Source organism: Ailuropoda melanoleuca, chromosome 2 (assembly GCF_002007445.2).
Source record: "Ailuropoda melanoleuca isolate Jingjing chromosome 2, ASM200744v2, whole genome shotgun sequence".
Lineage (NCBI taxonomy): Eukaryota > Metazoa > Chordata > Mammalia > Carnivora > Ursidae > Ailuropoda > Ailuropoda melanoleuca.
Window position 1 is genome coordinate 128,919,360 of NC_048219.1, and position 22,632 is coordinate 128,941,991.

The window sequence follows — 22,632 nt, forward strand, 5'->3', positions numbered from 1 at the left end:
AAACACAAATTTCTCTCTTGTCACACTCAGAGCAGTCTGGCCCTTGTTTGTGATGTCTTGCTAGTTAACTCATACTCGGGACCAAAGGTCTCACTTCTTGACCCAATAAATGTTTTCCTAGTAGAGATCTTCTAAAGGGGAATTCTGATGCCAGTTATTAAGATAACAGTTTCACCTTGGGGTGCAATGAGGTGAAATCACTTTGCCAACAGCTCATAGCTAAAAGGGGCAGAACTGGGATGTGAATGCAGGTCTGCCTGTCTCTAAAGCCCAAGGCCTTTTTATTATGCCATGGCAACTCTCAACGAGAACATTAAAGGTTGTGTGACTTCTGAGTCTAGGTTAGAAAAGGCCATACAGCTTCTGCTGTTGTTCTTGGGAACTCGCTCTGTAAGCCTTCAGCTGCCACATAAGAGGTTTGGCTATGCTGGGGCCACCACGTGGAGAAAGCATACAGCCAGACAGAGAGATGCCTAAGAGGCCCTAGCTCTTCTGGGTCTTCCCAGTCCAGGCACCAGACCACGCTGAGCTGTGTTCAGACTGCAACTCATGACGCATCCTGAATGAGAACGGCCTGACTGAGACCAGACTGTGGATCAATATTGTACGAAGACACTAAGTTTGGTGTGGTTCTTCATGCAGCAGTAGATGACTTGGAAAAATGTAGAATTTATATTCACTCAATCATGCAACATGTTCCTTGTCCTTATGAAGCTCCCATTCTAGTAGAAAAAGCTGTCAACTTTTAAGCCACTCTGCCATTTGGTTATGGGCATTATTTATTGTGCAGATTGCTCTTGTCAAGGGCCTCTGGAAGTTATGTTTCAATCAGCATCTGGAGCCGGGCTTTGTGTTTGATACATTCGTCTTTCTAAGTGATGATACACAGGACCTTTTTTAATGGCTATTTTTAAAAGGTATTATTTTGATTTTCAACTTCCTACTTTTTCCCATCCGATTTTTTAAAAAAATTAAACTTTTTGTTTTGAGATCATTGTTAATAACACATGCAGTTGTAAGAAATAATACAAAGCTCTCCTGTAAAAACAAAAAACAAAGAAACAAAAAGCAAAGCTCTCCTGTACCCTTTACCCATTTTATCGCTAACAGTGTACTGCCACCGAGATACTGATGTTGACAGAGTTGGGAAACAGAACATTCCTATCACTACAAGGATCTCTTCCGATGTCCTTTCATAGCTCCCTCCCCTCCACACCATCCCTGACTCCTGGCAACCACTAACCTGTCCTATACTTTTACAGTTTTGTCATTTCAAGAATGTTATGTAAATGGATCTTTCATTATGTAACCTTTTAGAATTGGCTTCTCTCATTCAGTATCATGCCCTGGAAATTCATCCAGGTTGCGAGCGTCCATATTCATTCCTTTTTATTGCTGACGAGTATTCCATGGATGTTCCACAGTTTGTCTGACTATCCCTTGGCGGAAGGATGTCTGGGTTATTTCCACTTTTGGCTATTACGAAGGAAGCTGCCATGAACACTTGAATACAGGTTTTCGGCTAAACACAAGTCTTCATTTATCTGGAATAAATTCCCAGGAGTGCGATTGTTGGTGGTTGCAACACCACCATACGGTGGTTGCATGCTTAGCTTTTTTTTTTTTTTAATTGCCCAACAGTTTTCAAGGGTGCTGTTTCATTTTGTATTTCCATCGGCAATGTATGAGTGATTCAGTGTCTCTACATGCCACCTGAGTTTGAATGGTAAGTTAAATATAGTTTCTCAGATAAATATTAGGACATTTTTTCTCCCTATGCAGGTACCAATTCTTTGTCAACAAGCTTTAGGTCTCCAACATTCTGATTGGCTTTTACGGGTAGGACGAGGGTGTGAAGAATTAGAAGATGAAGACGGATGAGGACACCATCTAATTTTAACCCCCAGTGACTGCTGTCTTATTTTGGGTTCCTGATGTTTTAACCTGTTTCTATTGTAATTGTATCAGTAATCTCTTTCCCTTCAGGAGGTCTTTTCAAAGGCCCTGAAAACCTTGAAGAGAGGCAATAGAGGAGCTGTAAAAGCAGAAAGAGGCTTAGGAAGAGCTTTGAATCCACTGAGAACTAGCAGGGCTTTAAGGCAGCTCACTAGGTAGTCAAATCAATCTTTACTAAGTAGCTGGTTTTTAGAGCAAATGCTCTAGGTAAGAGGTGGCTTCTCTAATGAAGCCCAGTGGTTTAATTTCTCATGATAATTACATTGTGCCCTATTTTCTCCTAGGCAGACATGACTCCTGTTAAAGCTACTGAAACATTAAGACATGACACACACGGAAGATAGAACAAAAGTTTATATTTAAACATTTCTGCCCCAAATTTAAAATGTTCAGACCCTTAATAGACTGTTTTAGATAGAGTTTCTAATTATTGTATTAAAATCCCAAGACTAGTTTAAAAAATAGTTTTCTAAACGCAGGCATCCTGCTTTATGTACATTTTGTCTTGGAAGCTACACCTGTCTATTCTGCATGGCCTCTTGGGGAGAAAGCCCTCTCAGTTCTAGGAACCTGATTATCATCATCATCGTCAATATTCCTCATCTGTGCCTGGATGACGTTGTCTGATCATCAAAGGAAAAACAGCAAACTGATTTTTAAATAAAATCAGTTTCCATTTTGACTAGGCTATCCATAGTTATGCTCCCCACCCCCACCCCCTGGCTTAAACCAAAGCTTTTGGTAGGTGCTATTCCCTGATTTCGATTTCTTCAAATAAATACGCAACTGCAAAGGAGGTTTGGCTAGTGCTTGGTCTTACAGAAAATATTTATATGGGTTCAAGCTCATAATCTCATTAGTATCGATCAGTACTATTTCACAGAATTGAAAGGATGGTTAGTATTAGTAATGTAAATAAGATTGTAGAGGCACTTGCAAAGACTCTGGGCAAGAATTTTTTTTTAAAGGAGACATTTCCTTTAAATCAATACATTGTGTAATTAAGAATTTGCATATGTTGATTTGCATCACGTGAGGTACACTTATATTGTACATATGCTGCGATTTTTCCTCTTTAACACAGGGGGAAAATGTAATTCTGTAAATGGCTCCTGACTGCTTCTGTTTGAGAGAAGAACTGTCAATTTACCCCCAGATGAGCCTCTGAGAGCTTAATTGGAGTTATTATCTACTACTAAATCATCTTTAAGTCACTCTTCCTTTCACATTTGGCAAATGTGGGCATTCTGGACTCCTCTGATCAAGACTGTGGGCTGTTTTTCCAACCAAAGCGGCCCCGGGGAATGGGGAGGGAAAAGCATAGCTTATTGCCAACTAAATGAAAGTTAGCTTTTGTAGAGCACTTTCTAATTTACGAAGTGCTGTTCCCCTTATTTCATTTAATCTTCCCAACAAACCCGTGAGGCAGAGACTCTATGCTCTCCTCCTTATTTCCTAGATGAGAGGCCAAAGACTTGAAAGGACTCAACGATTTGCCAGGAATCACAAACAATAACTGCCAAAGTCGGAACCGGATCTAGATTTTATGACTCTAGTGTCAGTGCCTCTTATACAACTTGCTGAGGAGAGGGAAAGCACCACTCCCAAGATGGACAATATTAAAATGCATTTCTTATACTCAAAGTTAACAGCACATTTCTTTTTAAGCCATCTTAACCAGACTCAACAACAGTTATTGGATGGATTACTACCTGACGGCACTACCTCACCCTTCCTAAACATGGGAAATTTCTATTTCTCCCTCTAGACCATTTCGCCGTCAGAAGATTGAGCTAAATCTTTGTTTAAAATGTTAATCGGATGGCATGCCATCTTAAACAAAATTCTCTTGGGATTTTAGCTGCTCTTATATTCTTAGAAGGAAATGTGAACCCCTGCATCTACTTCCCTATTTTCTTCCCTCAGTGGATTCCTTATCAGTTTAAATAATTCACTGCCTAGCCCCTATTGGATAAGTTTCTACAATATGGGGAAGCCATGTGCTAGAACTGCAGAGGGTTTATATGTCTTGTTAGGTGACTCTTAATTTGACTGCCTAGCTAACTGTATACAAATATGGCTTTTAATATCCCAGGACGAATGTCTGCCGTTAGCCCACCTCTGACCATGGTGTTGATACACGTGTGTGACTGTGAATTGTTACATACCCAAGAACTGTGTAGGGTATACAATTTCGTTGCTTTTCCCAACGGATTTCTAACTATCGCCCAATTTATTTCAGTATTCCCATGTCTTTAAAAATACTTTTCCTCCCCAAAATGTTAAAAGGGAAACGAAGAATGAATGGACCAAAGGAGAATGCATTATGTAAACTTTAAAAGACACTCCAAAATAGGCAAAAAGTGTTTGTGGGCTGAATTATTTTGAGTCTGGATTTCCTACCTTGCCTTGATTTTTTTTAGTCCCATCTCAGTTTTTGAATTTAATTCCTACACTGTTTAAAACATTTCACTTCTCACTATGTATTCTATACTACACATACCATAATAAACACTGGCTCTGATCCTAACTTAGGCTTGATTTAAAATAGAAGTACTTAAGAATCTGAGCAAGGGGAAAAAAGCATACTAACACTCATGAGACACATTCTTTTCTCACGCCTTCCTCAGCCTATTGCCCTGGGCAATAAATTGTACAGTAAAATAACCAGTTTATTATTTGCTGTTTTCTTTCACTCTGCTGAGAAAAGCTACCATTTCTGGCAAACCCACAGAAAAATTTAAAATGGAATCCAATGTATTGCATGTACGTTTGGTGAATGTGATCAACATATAACACTAATGTGATCTATGTTTGTCTTTCAGTTATTTTTTTCAGCTGGAATCAACAGAAATGTAATGAGTGAGTTTTTTAAATTCAATGGGATGATCAGAAATACCCTAAGGAGCTCAAGAGGTGATTCTTGCTCTCCTCTCCCCCTAAAAATAAGAAAAATTACCTAACAACTAACTAAAAATATCTTTTTTTAAGGGAAAAGCAGATATTTAAAAAGCATTGAAATTTGTTTTTTGAACTTGTGCTCAGCTAATGCTTCATATTTTTAGATTCTTAGAAAATGTTCAAATTTTTCTCTTACAGACTTAATCTTAATGGATCCACCCCCCCCTTTTCCCCTCACACATGAATTCTGGTTACTCTGTGTTTTTGGACTTGTCTTCTATAAAATGTACCATTTTCACTCACAGTTTAAGACAGCTTTGATGTTCTTAGTATGACATACTGTATGTAATGTTAGCTGTTTAAAGCTGGAGATCAGATTGTGCATAATAACATATGTACTTTGGATTATATAAACACTACAGGAAGAAGGGGAGACAGGGCCCTTCTGTGTACAAATTTCAGATTGCTAGCTGTATGCCTGTTTAGAATGTTAAACACAGGATCCTAACGAGGCAGTGATGAAGTTACTTCTTTAGTGACTGTGATTTCTGGAACTATAAAAACAAAAATTTTTCAACTAAAAAAATTTAAAGATAATGTTGATCATGAACATATTTATTTTCTACTTGCTACTTTGGGAGCTTTGAGGGTTGAAGGGGGAAAACGAATTTCATTGACTTCGAAGCCCAGTTTAACTAAGCAATTTCCTCAAAAACTTGGAGAATATAGCTTAAAGGAGCCAAAGACAGAAGAATGTGATACAAATTGTAAATTTCATCCACTATATATTTCACCCATTATAAAGAAGTTTGAGGCAGGGAATTGTACCAGTGTGTTTTCCCCAGGATTGTTTCTTTTATATCTTAATATTTCAGATTTCAGATTAGACTACTGTGGAGTTTTTTTTTTCTTTTGTTTGCGTCATTCTTTTATTTTTAAGGTTGCTATCTGCCTTTTCATCTGTTGTTGGAAGATTGGTAACTTTTATGCATTTCATTTCGAGAGAAATTAAACATATCATCATATTTTTCAGCAGTGAGGCATTTCAGAGTGAAGAAATAGGTCAATACTTTTCAGTTTAATAAGTTTATATTTTATTGTAAATATTCATATCCTGCTTTGTTTGATTAAAACTTCGGGCTGCTGATATGTTTACTGCTCAAATATCAGCGCAATAATAATCAGGCCTTTGAAACTGGGGGCGAAAAATCCAGCCAATTTCAGTTTTTCATTTATGTAGGAAGCTTGTGTGGCATTTTGCTTCCTATCCCTTTTCATATGAACTCTAAATATGGACAGTCCTTTCTGGGGGTATCATTATATTGGAAGGCTCTGCATGAGGTTGAAATTTTTATGGAAAACTTGTTTAAAACACAGTTAAAGGAGGGTTTGCCACAGCAAGGTTAGGGGTTGCCAATAAATCCATTTATAGGAACTTCTGTATTCCCAGCTCCAGACACACCATTGGGGTGACCCGTGCACAATTTTCGCAGGCCACACAAGGCAGCAGCAGTCCTAGTTGCTCTTCCTGTGACTACGGCTGGTCCAAAAGGCTTCGGGTGTGGAATGGGCTGAGCTCTCCCCTGGCTTGAATTGACTGCCTGGGATTCTTGCGGGGTGCTGGCGAACCCAGGCCTCCAGAATCCGTAGGCCCTTTCCTGGCTTTCGCTCTGCTGGGAAATAACAAAACATTTTGGGCACTCGGGAATTTAATTTACTGCTACCAACCGAAACAATAATAACATCTTTGTCTCTCCCCCCTCCATACCTCCCTCCTCCCACCGACAGAAACACGATGTTGGCCTCCGTGGATGTAGCATAGACAGCACAGGGCCAGCACGGGGCTGTAGGAGGAGGCTGCAGAACTTGGCCCTGGGAGATCCCCTCCCCGAGGACCAACCCCCCCCCNTTTAATTTACTGCTACCAACCGAAACAATAATAACATCTTTGTCTCTCCCCCCTCCATACCTCCCTCCTCCCACCGACAGAAACACGATGTTGGCCTCCGTGGATGTAGCATAGACAGCACAGGGCCAGCACGGGGCTGTAGGAGGAGGCTGCAGAACTTGGCCCCCCCCCCCCCGCCAGGCAATCACCAGTCCCTGAACGTCCCCATTTCGCTTTTTGGGGGGAGATGCCCCTTACCCCTTCCATCTCCCTTAGCTCATTCTTTGCCCCAGAAAGTGAGTGGTCGAGGGTGTATGTGTATGTTAGGGAGAGAAAATTCAAGAAAGCCACAAAAGTCACCGTGAAGCATCCACCAAAACTTCAGCTTAGTTAATTGCTCCCGTATGTCTTCTTCGGCTGCTTTCAAAACGCGGCGAGGGGACGCCGTGTCACCACACTGATTCTAAAGAGGTTGGAAAACTACCACTCAATCTAATCCAGGCCCGGAAGGGCCCAGGCGCAGCCTCAGGAGATTAGCCCCCCTCGGGGGGCGCTGGAGACCTGGCCGGGAGAGATGGGGCGGAGAGGCGCAGCGCCCGCGCCCGGCGGAAAGTTCGCGCGCTGAGCCCCAGCGGGTCCCGGGAGACGCCGCAGCCCTGGGCGGGGAGGGGCGCGGGAGGCGCGGCCCGGGCGGGCGCGCGAGAGGAAGGTGCCTTCGGGAACACGCGCAAGGGCGGGGATTCGCGCTGCCAATGAGGCCCCGGTGTGGGCCGTGCGAGGCTGGGGGACGGGCCGGAGCGCAGCCTTCGCTGTGGCAGCTGCGGGAGCAGTGGCCGCGCCGGGAGCCGGAGGAGAGGCAGCCGCGGACCGTGGAGCTGGCCGCGCCCCGAGGCCCGGCCCTGGGGTGGGGAACCGCGCCGTGGAGTTGGAAACTTTCCCGCAGGTAACTCCCGCCGCCCTGGCGCCGCCGCCGGCCTCCCTGGGTCCAGGGCAGGGCCAGCTGCATTGGTGCTGAGGGGAGGAGAGGGTCCCGCGGAGGAGGAGAGGGAGATGGGGAGAGTGGAAAGGCATGTGGGAAAGTTTTTGGAGCCTGCCTCCCCCCCCCCGCCCCCGCTGGGCACACCCGGGAGCTTTCCGGGGATAGGCTTGGACATGTTGGGCTCCCGGGCCTTGGTCCTGCCGGCTCTGGAGAGTCGGCGCCTTCCCTTCGCGGTCCCCTCCGCACCGGACCGAGTCGCCCCCGGCAGAACTGGGGTGTAGGGGCACCGGGGACGCGCGGCAGCACGCTCGAGTTTCGGGACCACCCCCGCCCGGCGCGCCTCCTCGCCCCCTTTCCCGCCTCCTCTGTAGCTCGCGGGTTTGGCAAGGGCTTGGGCTGCGCCTGGTACCTGGGGCAGAGGAGGCGGAGGAGAAGCGCGCCTGGCACCGCGGGGTCCAGGGCGCCCCCGGGGTGTAGGGGAGCTCGGGTCGCGAAGTTGCGGGTTGAACTTAAGCCCGAGGGCGGAATGGGGGTTGTGGTATTTCCCCAGTCTGGGCTATAAGTCTATTGCTTCCCTTCCAAAACACAGCGATTAGCATATCCACGTTCTTTTCTTTTGAGGGGGAGGGTAGGAGTAGACATTGAGGGGGAGCTGGGAAAGACGATGATCCTATCAAGATCGTGAATTCCCCTGTTCTTGGATAGCGGAGAGTGGTCACTTTTGGGGGGACTTAACCGTCAAGGCTCACGTCTTACTGGAAGACTTTGGGGTGCAGGCGCTCAGCTCCGGGGGTTTGCGGGGCTCCCGGCTTTGGCGCGGCAGCTTTCCGGAAAGGCTTGCGAGGAAGGAAGCCCTAAGCATTGTGTGGCGTATTTGCAGACAGAAAGGTCTCGGGATCGGCAGTCTCAAAACTTACTTGACTTATTGTGTAAGGCTCCGGGAGGAAATGCGGCGGTGCCCAGGTGGAAAGGCCGCCCCGCGGCCAGAGGTTCGGAGGACGCTGGGCTCGGCCAGTCTTTCCCTCCAGCCCAGTGTTGGCAGCCCCAGATCACTGTGCCTCAGGTGATGAGACTCGTATCGGTAGCGCTGTCCCTGTTGGAATCAACTAGGGGAGGGTAGGAGGGCACCTTCATCTTGAACTTGACCCTAGGAGCAGCGCCGTCTGGGTGGGTTACAAGGTAAAGGCAAGCTGAATCTAACTAACCGTGGGATGGGCCTCGAACTCTGGCACGGAAAGGAAGTGCCTGGCTTAGAGTCTTTGAGAAAGGATTTAGGACTGCTGAGGTCACCAACTCTGGAAATGCCAGACCACCAGACTGCAGAAGTTAATGTGTTTGGAGGGGGTGGGGATGGGAGAGGAAAGGAGAAATCTCGTTAGTTGGTACAGACCGTTCGAATTCCTCTATAGTGGAAATGAGGGGAGTGTGCATCTCTACTTTAACCAGATCCGTTACCCTACTTCCCCCCGCCCCCTTCCTGGGTCATCTTTATTCCTGCCAGGCTGGCACTCCTGGGATGGGGGAGGGGAAGGAGAAGCCGCAGTTGTGAAACTCTTCTGGCCGGCTTGGAGGTATTTTAGATCTGCTACTAGGAAGATTCCTGGATTTTAACAGCTGTTTCTTGATTGCTGGGAATGAGAGAATTTATGAGCAACTGAGAGATGGTCATTATAGTAGTAGTCTGAATGTTTTACTCATCTAATCTACTTAAGAGATCTCACGAGGGACCTTCCTGAGAGTATGCCAGTTTCTGCAGAGTCTGTGAGCCAGAATGTGTGGTGGGTGTCAACCAGAACTCGTGGTAAATATATCTTGGTGGTATTGAGTTGAAAAGTATGCAGGAATAAAGGAAATATGGTATCTGACATCCTTCAGGACTTCCTCCTAGCGTTGCTCCTGTTACCTGCCAAGTGAACTTGGTCCAGGCTTCCGGACTGTTGTGATTTGACAATAAGGGATGGGAAATAGTGTCATCCATTTTAGAGGAGGCAGGAAAGTCCAGAAATAAATGTAAGGTTACTTTTTCGTGACCCTGTCTTTCAGCTGTGTTGCCACAAACTTAACTTTTGCTGGGACTTGGAAGCAATGTTTTTCTGCTTTCCTGGTTTAACCACCAGAATGTCCAAATTATCATAATTTATGTCCATAGTGGAACTAAAGCATAACTGATTCATAGTCAGCCCTTTTCTGCTTCCCATAAGAGCCTGTAGAAAAAAGAACATTTTGTCTCTTTCACCACACAGTTTATTTGGTGCCATACTGGATTTTTGATACTGGGTGATCGAGGGCACAATTTTGAAGACAATGAAATTGTCTTGATTAAACTGTCCGTTTTTAGGCAGTATCCCCCTTAGAGTTGCTGATTAATTCTTTATCTCCCAGGGAACATTAAAACCAGTATCCCTGGGCTGATAAAACTATAATCCATATTATAATGACGCCTGCCACATAGCTGGAGGTTAATGTTATGTCAATGTTTCTTTTAGACATTTCTAACCCAATTGTAAAGGTTTTGTCTAGGTTGAGCTGAAAGTAGGCTGTGAGCCTCACAGAGAAGTGGCTTTTTTTAATCTTTCTGATGAAAAGTTTAGTTTAACTTGTTACGGGAGTAAGGTTTACAAAGGCAAAATGAAGCAGAGGATGTGTGTGTGTGTGTGTGTGTGTGTGTGTGTGTGTGTATGTGTGTGTGTGTGTGTGTATCTGTGTGTGTGCTCTCATATTGCTGGGGAGGGATTTTAGTGTCTAGGATAACTTTGACTGCCTTTTAAATGTGTATTTAAATGATGGAAAATTAAAACCTCCTCACAGCCAGTTGACAAAAGTGTTTTCTATTCAAGGCTCTAACATCTTTCTGGGCCTTGGTTTTCTCATCATTGTCATCTCTAAAATGGAATTATCTTTCAGCACTAAACTTCTCTAAGAATTGGAGAAATGTAGGCCTTCTGTAGCCTGTGCTAATATTAGCGTAGTGCTTTGTGGGGTTTGCAAAGGGCTTTACTTACATATTTTAACCCTTAATTCAGTTTAGTAAACTGAGGCTGAGCCAGTTAGATCAGTTAACTGGGTGTTATCTATAAATGGTGGAGTTGAACTTAAATCTAGATCTCTGATGCTACCCATCCCCCTCCTTTATTTATGGAGTCACCTGAGAATTGGCTAAAACGTGACAAACAGACTAATGTTAATATGTGGCAATTTCTCATAGTATTTCATTTATGGGTTATTCTGGTTTCAGAACCCCAGGGTTAACATCAATGCTTTGATGTGAGAGGTTAAAAACAGATCAGTAATAACGGTAATAAAACTTTCTCCCCAAGAGAGTTTTAGAAATTCACATACCTCTAACTAATCATTTGTTTATTTTCAACTTCTCTTTTATTAAGTAGGCTTCGGAGTCTAGTGTGATTTATAATCCAGACTAGTAACCCAGACAGCATTCTTAAGGAAATCACTTCTCAAATCTGTATGTTTTTTTTAAAATAAGAAATGAACTTATTTGCCTTTCATCTTGGTATCTCTCAGCAGAATTGCAAAGCCTGGATAAATGTCCCTTTTTTGGTGTCATCGTTCTTGGGCTCTTTCTACTGATGTCTGGATAAGTCTAATTTTGCAGCACTTTCTGTGCTACATAAATTCTTCCCTGATGCTGTTAGTGTAACGGTAAAGAAGTAAGGAGTAGGCTGCAGGTGACCCATTTTCACTGTGACTCTAAATGTTTGTACTGTGTCCTGCTTGCCTATTTAAGAGCACTGAGTGCAACTTGACACTCATCTGGAAGCTGGTATGGATTTTCTTTAAAAGGTTCTAAAATAAAATTATGTCCTAAGCTATAGGCCCTTTTATGTCTGAGCAGCCTGTCCATCTTTAGCTTTTTAAACTTTTTCTCAGAAGACTGCTTCTTCAGAATGTGAAGCAGTGGGGTTTAAACCTCAAAAGAGAGTACGTACCCAAGAGGTACCGATTGGAAAGGAAAGGCTGCCGTTTCCAGGTGTGTGAGCAGAGAGAGCATGATGAAGCAATATTTGCTAGTGAAGTTGGGAGACTTTGTTATCAGTGCAGCAGAAGGGGAGGATAGCAGCAAAGCACCTGGTTTTTTATTATCAGGAGACTGGATTTTGAATGATAGGGGAAGACTTTTGGTGAAGAAGGCTATCAGGAAACATTATCTTGTGGAGAGTGAAAGGGGTTCTCGTTTGGTTTGGCTGTGGTATTGATGGCAGTTGTCCTACAATAGCTATTGTCTTTAAGGGCTCTTGCAGGTATGTGTGATCAAGAAGAATATTCTGGAAAGAAGAGTCCCATAGGCAAGAATGTCAAGGACAAGAGAATTGGTGCAGAGGGGTGGTGTAGTCCCTGGATTTTAGCACAGATTTTTGCCACTACCATGAAGGAATTATTAGTGAAAATCTTCCAGCCCCAGTTGTATGTAGATGTGAACTGAGTATGTTCAGTCATATAGCCCAGAGCCACAGTGACTCACTACCTTCCCTGCCCCACCCTAGGGTTGCTTGCCTATCGTGAACAGTGGCTTATTACCTCTGTGAGTCTGGGTGGGGGGTGGGGCAGTCTCTAAAAAACACTTGGTTATGTTATTTTCATGCATATATACTAATGCAAAACCAGGATCTTTTATTATGTGTGCTTTTGAAGAAATGTGAAAAAGGTTTAACATACGAGGGTACATATATTTGCACAGTTTAGAGGATAGTATATACTTATGTAATGTGTTTTTTCCCCCCTGTCATATCAGTATATTCTTCTTTGGCACTTTGAATGGATGTTCGATAAATACATTACATACATTACCATAATTTATTTAGCCAGTTTATTTGGATGTTTAGGTGTGTTGAGAAGAAATATCTCTTAGGCTATCAGAGCCCTTTACTCATCATTAAATTACAGGGCGCAGCACACTGGCCCACATAGGGTCACCTGGCTGCTGGTAGCTTCAGAACCTCACATCATCAAGAAACTGACTCTTTGCTCTTAGTTCCAATTTGGGAAAACCCTGGAGAGAACTCGGATTGGCTGATGCCAACCAAAGGAGAGTTACGATTGGCAGTCTCCATTAGACCCACAAGATGGGACTGTGGGGAGACAAAGTGTCCCACAAAGAAGGGGGTTATTGTTAATGGAAGAGGGAGGGAGCTGGCTAAACAAAATGAGCTAGCTGTTTAATGCAGGATATGTTTCCAAAAGTGGTATTGCTGGTCATAACAACATACCAATGTACCAGAGGGTAAGGACATTTTTAATGCTCCTGTGATGTACCCTCCACAGTCTTGAGACTTTTCCACATTCTGTGGGGATTTGAATTGCTGCTATATAGACAGTTGTATAACAGGATATGGAATTACTGCAAAAAAGTTGGGAATTGGTTATTATTATCATGTATCTCACTATACTGCCCTCTTTTGCCATGCTTTATTCTATATTACTTGGGGTTAGTGACATCAGTTATTAATGTTTATTGAGTGCTCACTTACTCTGAACTAGATGTTTGAATTAAAAAAAAAACCTGTGGAAATGAACCAGTATAGTTTTTTCTTCCCCCACTGTCCTGTGTACGTAGAGTGTTATACCAGGGATGGTTTGTTGCCCAAACCACAGCATTCCGCCTCCTGGTCTGCTTAGCTTCTTGTGGTTTAAACCAAGTACTGTTTAGTTGATCGAGATTCAGAAATTGGAGCTGGGCTCAGCTGGCTGGTTTTTCTGCCTGGGCCTAGGCTCACTCACATTCTAGTGGTTACATGATTCTTTATGACGGCCACTGCTATAATAATTTCCATATTACTTGGTATCATAATCTTGCTTTTGATTAATTTTCCATTGGCCATGCACTTCAGGGTAAGTTAGGTGTGTCCTCTGCCCTGGGGAGTGAATCTTGATTAAGTCAAGTCAACTTTATAGTAATACCATGCCTCTTGCTGGTGACTGGTTAATGAATATTCATGTGACAACTATTAGGTATCGCCATATTGGGAACCGAAGGTTGTCAGCAAAATAGAACAGGTTGATACCCTGAGGATCACAGAGTACAAAGATGGATGTGCCTAAGAACACAGTGACATTTTCCAGCTGCTGAATTAACTAACCCTGATACCACTGTGACTCAGAACAACTTTATTATTGTTTGAGGCAGTTATCTCCAAATGGAGTATGCTAGACCATCCTGTCTGGAAAGGAAGGAACTATTAGAACTTTAGGAAAAAAAAAAAAGCTTTACTAATATTTGAGATGGTTGACACTGGTTGGTATATCTGAAAGTCTCCTGTTACTTAGATTACCTGAGAGATGAGTGAGCATTTTACAACCTGGTGGAATTGCCAGTGGTACTCTAATTCTTATTCTTGCCTTTGGTCAACTCTATCCATGTAAATGGGTTTATGAATTATATTATCTATTTTTGAGTAAACTGACTCCCACAAAATGGGCAAGTGGCTTAAAAAGATTCTTGCAAAGAAAGCTTAATGATAATGATGTAAGTTTATAGAATCAAGAAAGTTTTATTAAGGAGATGAGAAAATGACTTTTTTTATTGTTATTTTTTAAAGATTTTTTATTTTAGAGGAAGCTCAAGCTGGGGTGGGGGGAAGAGCAGAGGGGGAGGGAGAGAATCTCTAGCAGACTCCCCACAGAGCCTGTTGTGGGTCTCCATTTTAGGACCCTGAGATCATGACCTGAGCCAAAACCAAGAGTTGGAAGCTTAACCGACTGAGCCACCCAGGTGCCCTGAGGAAATGACTTTTAACTCAGATTAGTAAATTGGCACAAAAATTGTGTATGGATTTGTATTAATAAAAATAAACTTAAGAATACTGTTTGCATCATTCTCATCCTTTAAAAGTTTTTGATGGATGTTTTATAATGTACACACTACATTAGTATATCCATGTAATTCATAGCTCCAGTGTTTTAGTTATGTATAAATTATATGCAATTTATAACATGTTGGGGGTACATGTTTAATTTTTTTACTTTTAGGGCTACATGACTAAAAAGTTTTGCGACCCTGTTTTCGTGTCACTTTTTAGTTATGAAATTTTTGTTACTTGTAGCTGAAAGGACAACTGATTCAGGGACAGACAAGAGCCAGGGCTGTTCCCCTTTTATGCATAGCTTTTAAGATTCTCTGTGATCTGGTTCATTACTTTCTTTTCCAGACCCAGTTGTCTTCTCTGTTTCTGCAAATGCCACTCAGCTCCTGCCCATTCCGTAACTGTCACATACTATGTATCAATTTTGCCTCTAGGGAGGCTGTTCTCCCCATGCCCCACTAGTTTTCTTTTTTCTTTTCTTTTCTTCTTTTCTTTTCTTTTCTTTTCTTTTCTTTTCTTTTCTTTTTTCTTTTCTTTTCTTCTTTCCTTTCCTTTTTTTAAAAAAATATTTTATTTATTTGAGAGAGAGAGAGAGAGCACATGAGTGGGGGTGCAGAAGGAGAGGGAGAAGTAGACTCCCTGCTGATCAAGGAGCCTGACATGGAGCTCAATCCCAGGGCCCTGGGATCATGACCTGAGCCGAAGGCAGCTGCTTAACCAACTGAGCCACCTAGGCGTCCCTGTTTTTTTGTTTTGCCTTTTATTATTACGTTGCTGGCCTGCTTACTTTGCCTATGGGTTGTAGGCTTTTTTTTTTTTTTTTTTTTTTTTTTGTAAGTAGGCTCTATCCCCAACATGGGGCTTAAACTCACAACCCTGNCAACCCCGAGATGAAGAGTTGCATCTCATGCTCTACCAACTAATCCAGCCAGGCACCCGGGGTTGTAGGCTTCTTGATGGTTGGGGTCCTGTCTTGCTTTAGTTTTTAAAATTGCTTGTTTCCCTTTCCTGGGAGAAAAGGGAGGCAGGCAGAGAACCCTCAGCTGTTTATGGCTCTGTGCTGGTTACTGGGTGGTGGGCGGGGGTTGGGGGGAAGTGTTCCTTTCTCCTCCAGCCCTCAACAACCTTAGGAGGTAGAGTGCTCTGTATACATGTAAGGGATCAGAGGTCAAGGAATGTGCATGGCCAAGACAGGAGGAGCCAGGATCCGAACCCAGGGCATTTTTATTCCAAAGGTTTTTTTGTCTGCCCTGACATGTGTTGTCCGCAGTTAGACATTGTTCTCCTTTCTTTCTTTTTTTTTTTTTTTTAAGATTTTATTTATTTATTCATTCGACAGAGATAGAGACAGCCAGTGAGAGAGGGAACACAGCAGGGGAGTGGGAGAGGAAGAAGCAGGGCTCATAGCGGAAGAGCCTGATGTGGGGCTCCATCCCATAATGCCGGGATCACGCCCTGAGCCGAAGGCAGATGCTTAACCGCTGTGCCACCCAGGCGCCCCTGTTCTCCTTTCATGTGGGAACACTGACGGTTACACTTGGGAAGCTGTGCGGGCTGATGCTGCAGAAACATCACTGGACAATCCTAGGCAGGTGCAGTCAGTTCAAAGGAGAGTGTCCTCCCCTGTGGAGTGAAGACAAGGCCTGAGGGATAGATTGTATGAAGCTCTAAATGCTCGTGGACAGTTAGCTGTCTGCAAGTAGCACCAAGCAAAATCATGGGGGGACTCCCATGGTCAGGGTCTGGCTTGAGTGTCCCCATTGGGAGATGACAGGAGGTGATGGACTTTACATGGCTCAGCTGAATCGAATTACATATGCCATTATTCTCTCCATGGTAAGGATAATTGTGGGTTGACAAGTTATTGGCTTTCAAGTTGAGCCATGTTAGATATATGCTATCATGATGGAAAACAGACATCTCTCTAGGGTTTTGAGGGTCAAATGACAGAATGTCTATGAAAGGGTTTTGAATGTTGTAAATTGCCTCCTAGATGCAAGGGAGACATAAAATTTTATTGTTTCCTTATAGCAGTGACTTCTTTGTTAGCCATTTTTGTCTTCTTTTAAGTGTATTCCCAAAGAATTTTTAAGTTGTGAGGCTTTTAAATGGAATAGGACACATTTTTCACTCAAATGAATTGCAAATATTAGTTGAAAGCTTGCTTTTACACTTTAAGCCATGGGGTAGATAGAATTTGTGATGAGGTCAGTCTGTCTGGGGATCTAATTGTTCAAGTACCCAAAAGACCCTTTTATAAGAATGGGACCACTGCTGGTGGGAATTTGGGGGACTTTGAGGTAAATTGTTAGAAGCCCTTAAGTACTACCTGAAAGATTGTCAAAGAGTTTTGATTTCAGGTTTTGTTTTGTTTTGTGTTTTGTTACTCCGAAGCCAGTAACTTATTTTGAGAAGTCATTGGAGAGGGTTTGAGGAGTCTTCGAACTTTCTCAGGGAAGTTTTGAAAGTGAAAACATGGTGTGTTTTGACAACTTATGAATTTGAAATCTATTCCAGTGTGGATTTCAAAGGAAATGGATTTGAGTAAGTAAAATTTAACTCCATCGAGGGAAATTTTGCAGTGGCAATTTTGTGTTATATGAAGAATTTGGTTTAGAAATTTAAACATGTTAACTTAAAGAGTCAACATATACTTATTGATAGATGCAAAGACAGAAAAAGTGAGAGGTTCCAAAGTTGCAAATAGATGCAATTGTGAATTTTTTATTATTCAGGGTTCTTGCAGCATGTATGTGACTTTTGAGAGCCTTACTTCAGAATGAGTTAGCTAGATAAAGCAGCAGTTCCCAAAGAGGGTTCCATGGAAACTGATTTTCAGGAAATTAGTAGATGTTATGCAGTGAAAAAAGGCTCTATGGTCAAATAAGTGGGAAGATCTGGGTAAACCAAAGTAAAATAGGTATTTTTCTTCTTAACTGCAAGACGTTTGAGTACCTTTATTTCTAATGATGGTTGTGAATCTCCTTGGAGGGAAACAAAGTTTTAAGCATTTCCCAAATACATTGAATTGTAGAAACTTTCTTTTGCAAAGCATCTTTGCCAGAGAACAATGTTGGGTTTAATTTGCTGAAGTATTTTATTTTATTTTTTCAAGATTAAAAAAAAATTTTTAAGTGATCTCTCCACTCAATGTGGGGCTCGAACCTACAACCCTGAGATCAAGAGTCTCAATGCTCCACTGACTAAGCCAGCCACGTGCCCCTAATTTGCTGAAATATTTTCAAGCAAAGCCCAGACATCCTGACAAACTTTCGTATGCATTTCTAGCTAAGGACTTAAAAACCCCCATCACTTCATTATCACTTTTCATAAAATTAACAGTGATTTCTTAATGTCATCTAATTGTCCCCCAGATGGCATTTGTCACCATTTCTGTTTTCTTGGAATGGGGATTCAGTCAAGGTTTTTGTATTAGCACGGTGGGTTTTCGTTGATTTTGTCTCTTTAGTCTTTTTAAATGTAGAAAAATGCTATCTCACCATTCCTTCCTTTTCCCTTCTGACATTTAGAAGAGATCATGCAGGATGTCCCATATCTGAATTTGTTTCCTTGTGGTTGTTTACCTTGTCCTTTGTCCTCTGTATTTTCCAGAAATTAGAGGTTAGATCTCAAGGCCTGGTTTAAATTCAGGTTAAATATTTTGGGGAAGAATAGGTTCTAGACTATGCTTTTCTCTTCCCCATGATTTGAGAACAGCCATTTTAACTGAGCAACTTATGTATATATAAATGCTATATATATGTATATATGTAGTGGCTTAGAGTTTATTTGGAAATTAATTTTATTAGTATAACAAGGGGTTATAGGCTTAACTTATTCCAGTTGTGGTTGGAAACATGGTGTTATTCTGAATAGTTGTCCTGGTTAAATGGTTAAAATTTTTTCAGAATATTTTAAGATTATAAACCATGTGCCTACTGGGTAAAGTAGCTTGAACATTAAACATTTTTGGTGGTTGAATTTTATTCAGAATGACAGGGTATTGGGACACCTGGGAGGCTCAGTCAGTTAAGTATCTGCCTTTGGGTCAGGTTACAATCCCAGGGTCCTGGTTTCAAGTCCTGCATCGGGCTCCTTGCTTAGCAGGGAGCCTGCTTCTCCCTCTGCCTCTGCCTGCCGCTCCCCCTGCTTGTGCTCGCTCTCTCTCTGACAAATAAATAAAAATCGTAAAAAAAAAAAAAAAAAAAAAAAAGTCACAGGGTATTTGAGTTGTAATTGTAAAACACTATTCTATAAAGATTTATTCTAGGCACATTAATTTAGGAATATGCATTAATTCTACCTCTATTGGATAAATTTTAACGGGATATTTTTCTGATAAATGCTTTTGCTAATTTGAAGTACAGTTATAAATCTAAGCACACCCTTGGGGTTGTAATTTTGTATGTACATTGTCTTGGAAACTCAGACATGTAAATAGAAGTTCCTATTGTAGCTGACTTTGCTAACTTAATTTGATATTTAAGTTTTTTTCCCTTGATATCCTTCCAAGTACATGTATGTCTGGGAAAAATTAAATTCAAAGAAATTCTGTGTGTCTTAATGAAGAATAGCATGGTATATATAAAGTAGCTTTGTGTGATGAATGGCAGCTATCATAGGTAGTTTCCAGCACATTCTTGATTTAATCCCTTAGAGGGCAGGCATACTGTTCTATATATTAAAATTTGCTTGTTGTGAATAATAAGGCACCTTGGATAGTAAGTACTTTGGAACTATAGTAGTACACTAAAAACACACACAGTGCTCTTTTTTTCCTCTTCTTCTTTTAAAAATACAAATATATAGGTTTTAGAGAAAAAAGCATAATCTTTGAAGCCAGGTGAACTGTGGTTTTGTGTGTGATTCTGGGCAGTTTACTTGAGCTCTGTCCTTTTATCTGTAAAATGGGGGTTGTAATCCTGTTTCATAGGCTTCCTGCCAAGACTGAAGGCGAGAGCCCAAATAAAACGCTTAGCACTGCTTGTGATGAGTGCTGCGTGATGTATGGAAGGGAAGAATCACTATATTGTGCACCTGAAACTATTATAACATGCTCTGTTAACTGGAATTAAAAACCTAAAAATAAAACAAAACAAAACAAAACAAATGCTTAGCACGATGCTTGGCTCATAGATACCAAAACACCACCTCTTCTTTCTTCTTCTCCTCTTAATCATATTTTTAAGCTCCGCTTTCTGGATCAGGAATTGAATGAAAGTTTTTGTTCAGAGTGTTTTTAAAACTGCTAATTGTAAGGTACTTGTTATGGAAGTCCAGGTAGGACCTTGATTTCAAGATAAAATGTATAGTTAGTTGGTTGCTTATATTAGAACAATTAGATATTTGTATGACATCTTTTGAACAAATAAATGGGACATTTTTAGGTGGTAATTTATAAAGGAGAAGGAACCGGAGAAAAAAGGGTATTTTATTATTGGCACGAGGATATTGCTAACAAACTGGTTTTAAATGAAAATCAGTATTTTAAAAGTCCATTTATTTACTAAGGATTGTGAGAACATGAGAAGCTCTGCAAACTTCAGTAGAGTTTCACTTGAGTGTGGTTTAGAATAATACACTTTATTTTACTTGGGTGAAGTAAGCCTGTAGCTCCATACTCAAGTAATACATGTGTGTTTATGAGCAGGGCTATTGCCAACCAGAAGAGCAGCCTTCCTGTGGAGGAGAGGGGTCGGTGCTTCCCTGAAGGGCCTCAGAGCTTCACAGTGGGGAGGAGGCGAGATTCTCCTCCCTGGCCTATTCCTTGTTAAAGACTCACGTAGAGGGAGAATTACTATATCCTCAGTTTCAAATGGGAGAAGTCAAGGAATACATTTGGAGGCTGTTTAAATAGACATTTATGGGCCTTGACTCTGGCATTTTGAGTAAACCAGGAATGGTTCTTTTCCAATCAGCTGTCTCTGAGTCTTGGGACATGTGGCTTGGTTAATGGCTTGTGCAAGAACAGGTCCCAGAAACACCTGGGTGGCTCAGTCAGTTAAGGGTCTGCCTTCGGCTCAGGTCGTGATCCCAAGGTCCTGGGATCAAGTCCCACTTTGGGCTCCCTGCTCAGTGAGGAGTCTGCTTCTCCTCCGCCTGCTGCTCCCACTGCTTTGCATACTCTGTCTCTGACAAATAAATAAATAAAATTTCAAAAAAAAAAAAAAAAAAAGAACAGGTCCCAGGAAGACGAGCTCACCCTGCTCTCTGCCCAGGCAGCACCTGTTCTTTGAGAATGAACCTGATTCCCTAAGGACACTCAAGTCCAGCGCACTCGAGCTTGTTACACTTTTCCCCCCTGCCATTAAGTAACAGGTTTTTGTTTTTGTTTTTTGTTTTTTTTTGTTTGACAGAGAGAGAGAGACAGCCAGCAAGAGAGGGAACACAGGCAGGGGGAGTGGAAGAGGAAGAAGCAGGCTCCCAGTGGAAGAGCCCGACATGGGGCTCGATCCCAGAACTCCAGGATCACGCCCTGAGCCGAAGGCAGATGCTTAATGCCTGAACCACCCAGGTGCCCCAAAATAACAGTTTTGTTTATCCCTTCGTTTCTGAAATGTTTTGTTAAGCAAGAGGGACTCCTTAAGATGTCCAGCTCCACATACCGAAAGTCAAGCCAGAAAGAATCAGAGAGCGTGATTTCCCTCTCCCATCGTGGAAAAAGGGAGCAGATGTCATTTCTAGAGGGATAGTGATTGAGCTCTAAGCAGGTGGAACTTAGATATTTCACCTTCACAGGGCTTTTTTGCTTCCTTTATTAAGAGCAATCTTAGCTAACTCAAGGAGTATAATATCCTTAAGAGTTTTAGAAGTAAAAAGTGATCATGAAGGTGTTAACTGTTTTACGAATTAGGAACTGTTTTCATTTGGTGGAAGTCTTGCAATAATTTTTCCCACAAATACTTCTTGAGGGGCTGTCATTGTGCCCTTCTGAGATGGAGGCCCAGCTCTGTGCCTCAATCTGAGGAGACAGGTGCATGCATAGTACAAATGATGGAAAGCAGGTGTGCAGCAGGAGAGTAGAGAAGGAAAGGCAGGGGGAGAAGGAGGACGAAGAAGAGGAGCAGGAAGCAGAGGAGGAGCTGGTGGCTGGGGAGGACTTCAGGAAGGGGGTGAAGGGTGCGTTGCACTTTGTCCAGGAGGGGCTCTCTGTGAAGGGCGCTCGACCAGCAGAGGCAGGGAGGCGTGCAAATACAAGTCATGTTTGGGGTATTGTTACTAGAGCAGATGGTGCTTGGCATTTGGGTACAGTGGCAGGGAGGAAAGAGCCAGATTGCAAAAGGCCTTGCATGCTAGGCTAAGAAGTATGGACTTGCTCCTGTAAAGCAAGTGATAGCTGTCAGAGGTTTGAAAGCAGGGAGATGATGTCATCAGAGCTATGTTTCGGAGAAAAGCTTAGGGGGTGGTGGTGTGGAGGAGACACTGGCTCGGGGGCAGATGGGTGGCAGGGCTCTCTTATGAGGCTTTTGAAGTAGGTCAGGTGAGAGATGATGTTTGGGTCCTGTGTTAGTAGGAAGAAGAGAACTAATGTCAGTTGAATACCTTTTATTGTGCATTTAAGGTGCATTTGCTCATGTCATCGTTGCAGAGCACTTTTTCATAGAGTGCTGTTGTCCTCATCCTCGTGTTGCAGAGAAGGAAAGGGGCTGAAAGTAACCTGGCTCTGCCAAATTTTGCACTCGGGTTGACAGTCCTGTGCCACCATGCTTTTACAACAGAGGGAATGAGAACTCAAAGAGGGGTGAGCATGGGGCAAGAAGTGGAACTTCTTCCAGAACAGAGAAGGGACTGCTTAGCCGCTGACTCAGTGTAGAGGGCAAGGCTGTTTCCAGGCAGGCAGCAAGGTGTGCACAACGGGTGATACCCATGATCAAGGCCTAGCTGAGGAGGGGGGAAGGGCAGAGTTTGGGGCCCCTCAGGGACACGCATTTGGAAATTGCCTATAGCCAGTTGGAAATTTGGTTCTTGAAACACTTCCTAGCCTCCCTGTAGGAGCTCCTTGAAGTCTTTTGAGTAGGCTTGGACTCGAACTTCTATAGGAGGAGATGGGTAAAGAGCCCTTCCTCCCATCGCCCCTAGTCCTAAACGGT

General features: G+C 42.6%; 1 protein-coding gene across 1 annotated transcript in view; it reads left to right on the forward strand.

Moving 5' to 3' along the window:
- Positions 1 to 7,463: 7,463 nt before the first annotated feature.
- Positions 7,464 to 22,632, forward strand: part of TANC1 (tetratricopeptide repeat, ankyrin repeat and coiled-coil containing 1) — a 235,757-nt gene continuing 220,588 nt past the window's right edge. Inside the window, 1 exon segment of the mRNA XM_034643399.1 lies at positions 7,464 to 7,688. The gene's annotated coding sequence lies outside the window, so the exon portion shown is untranslated.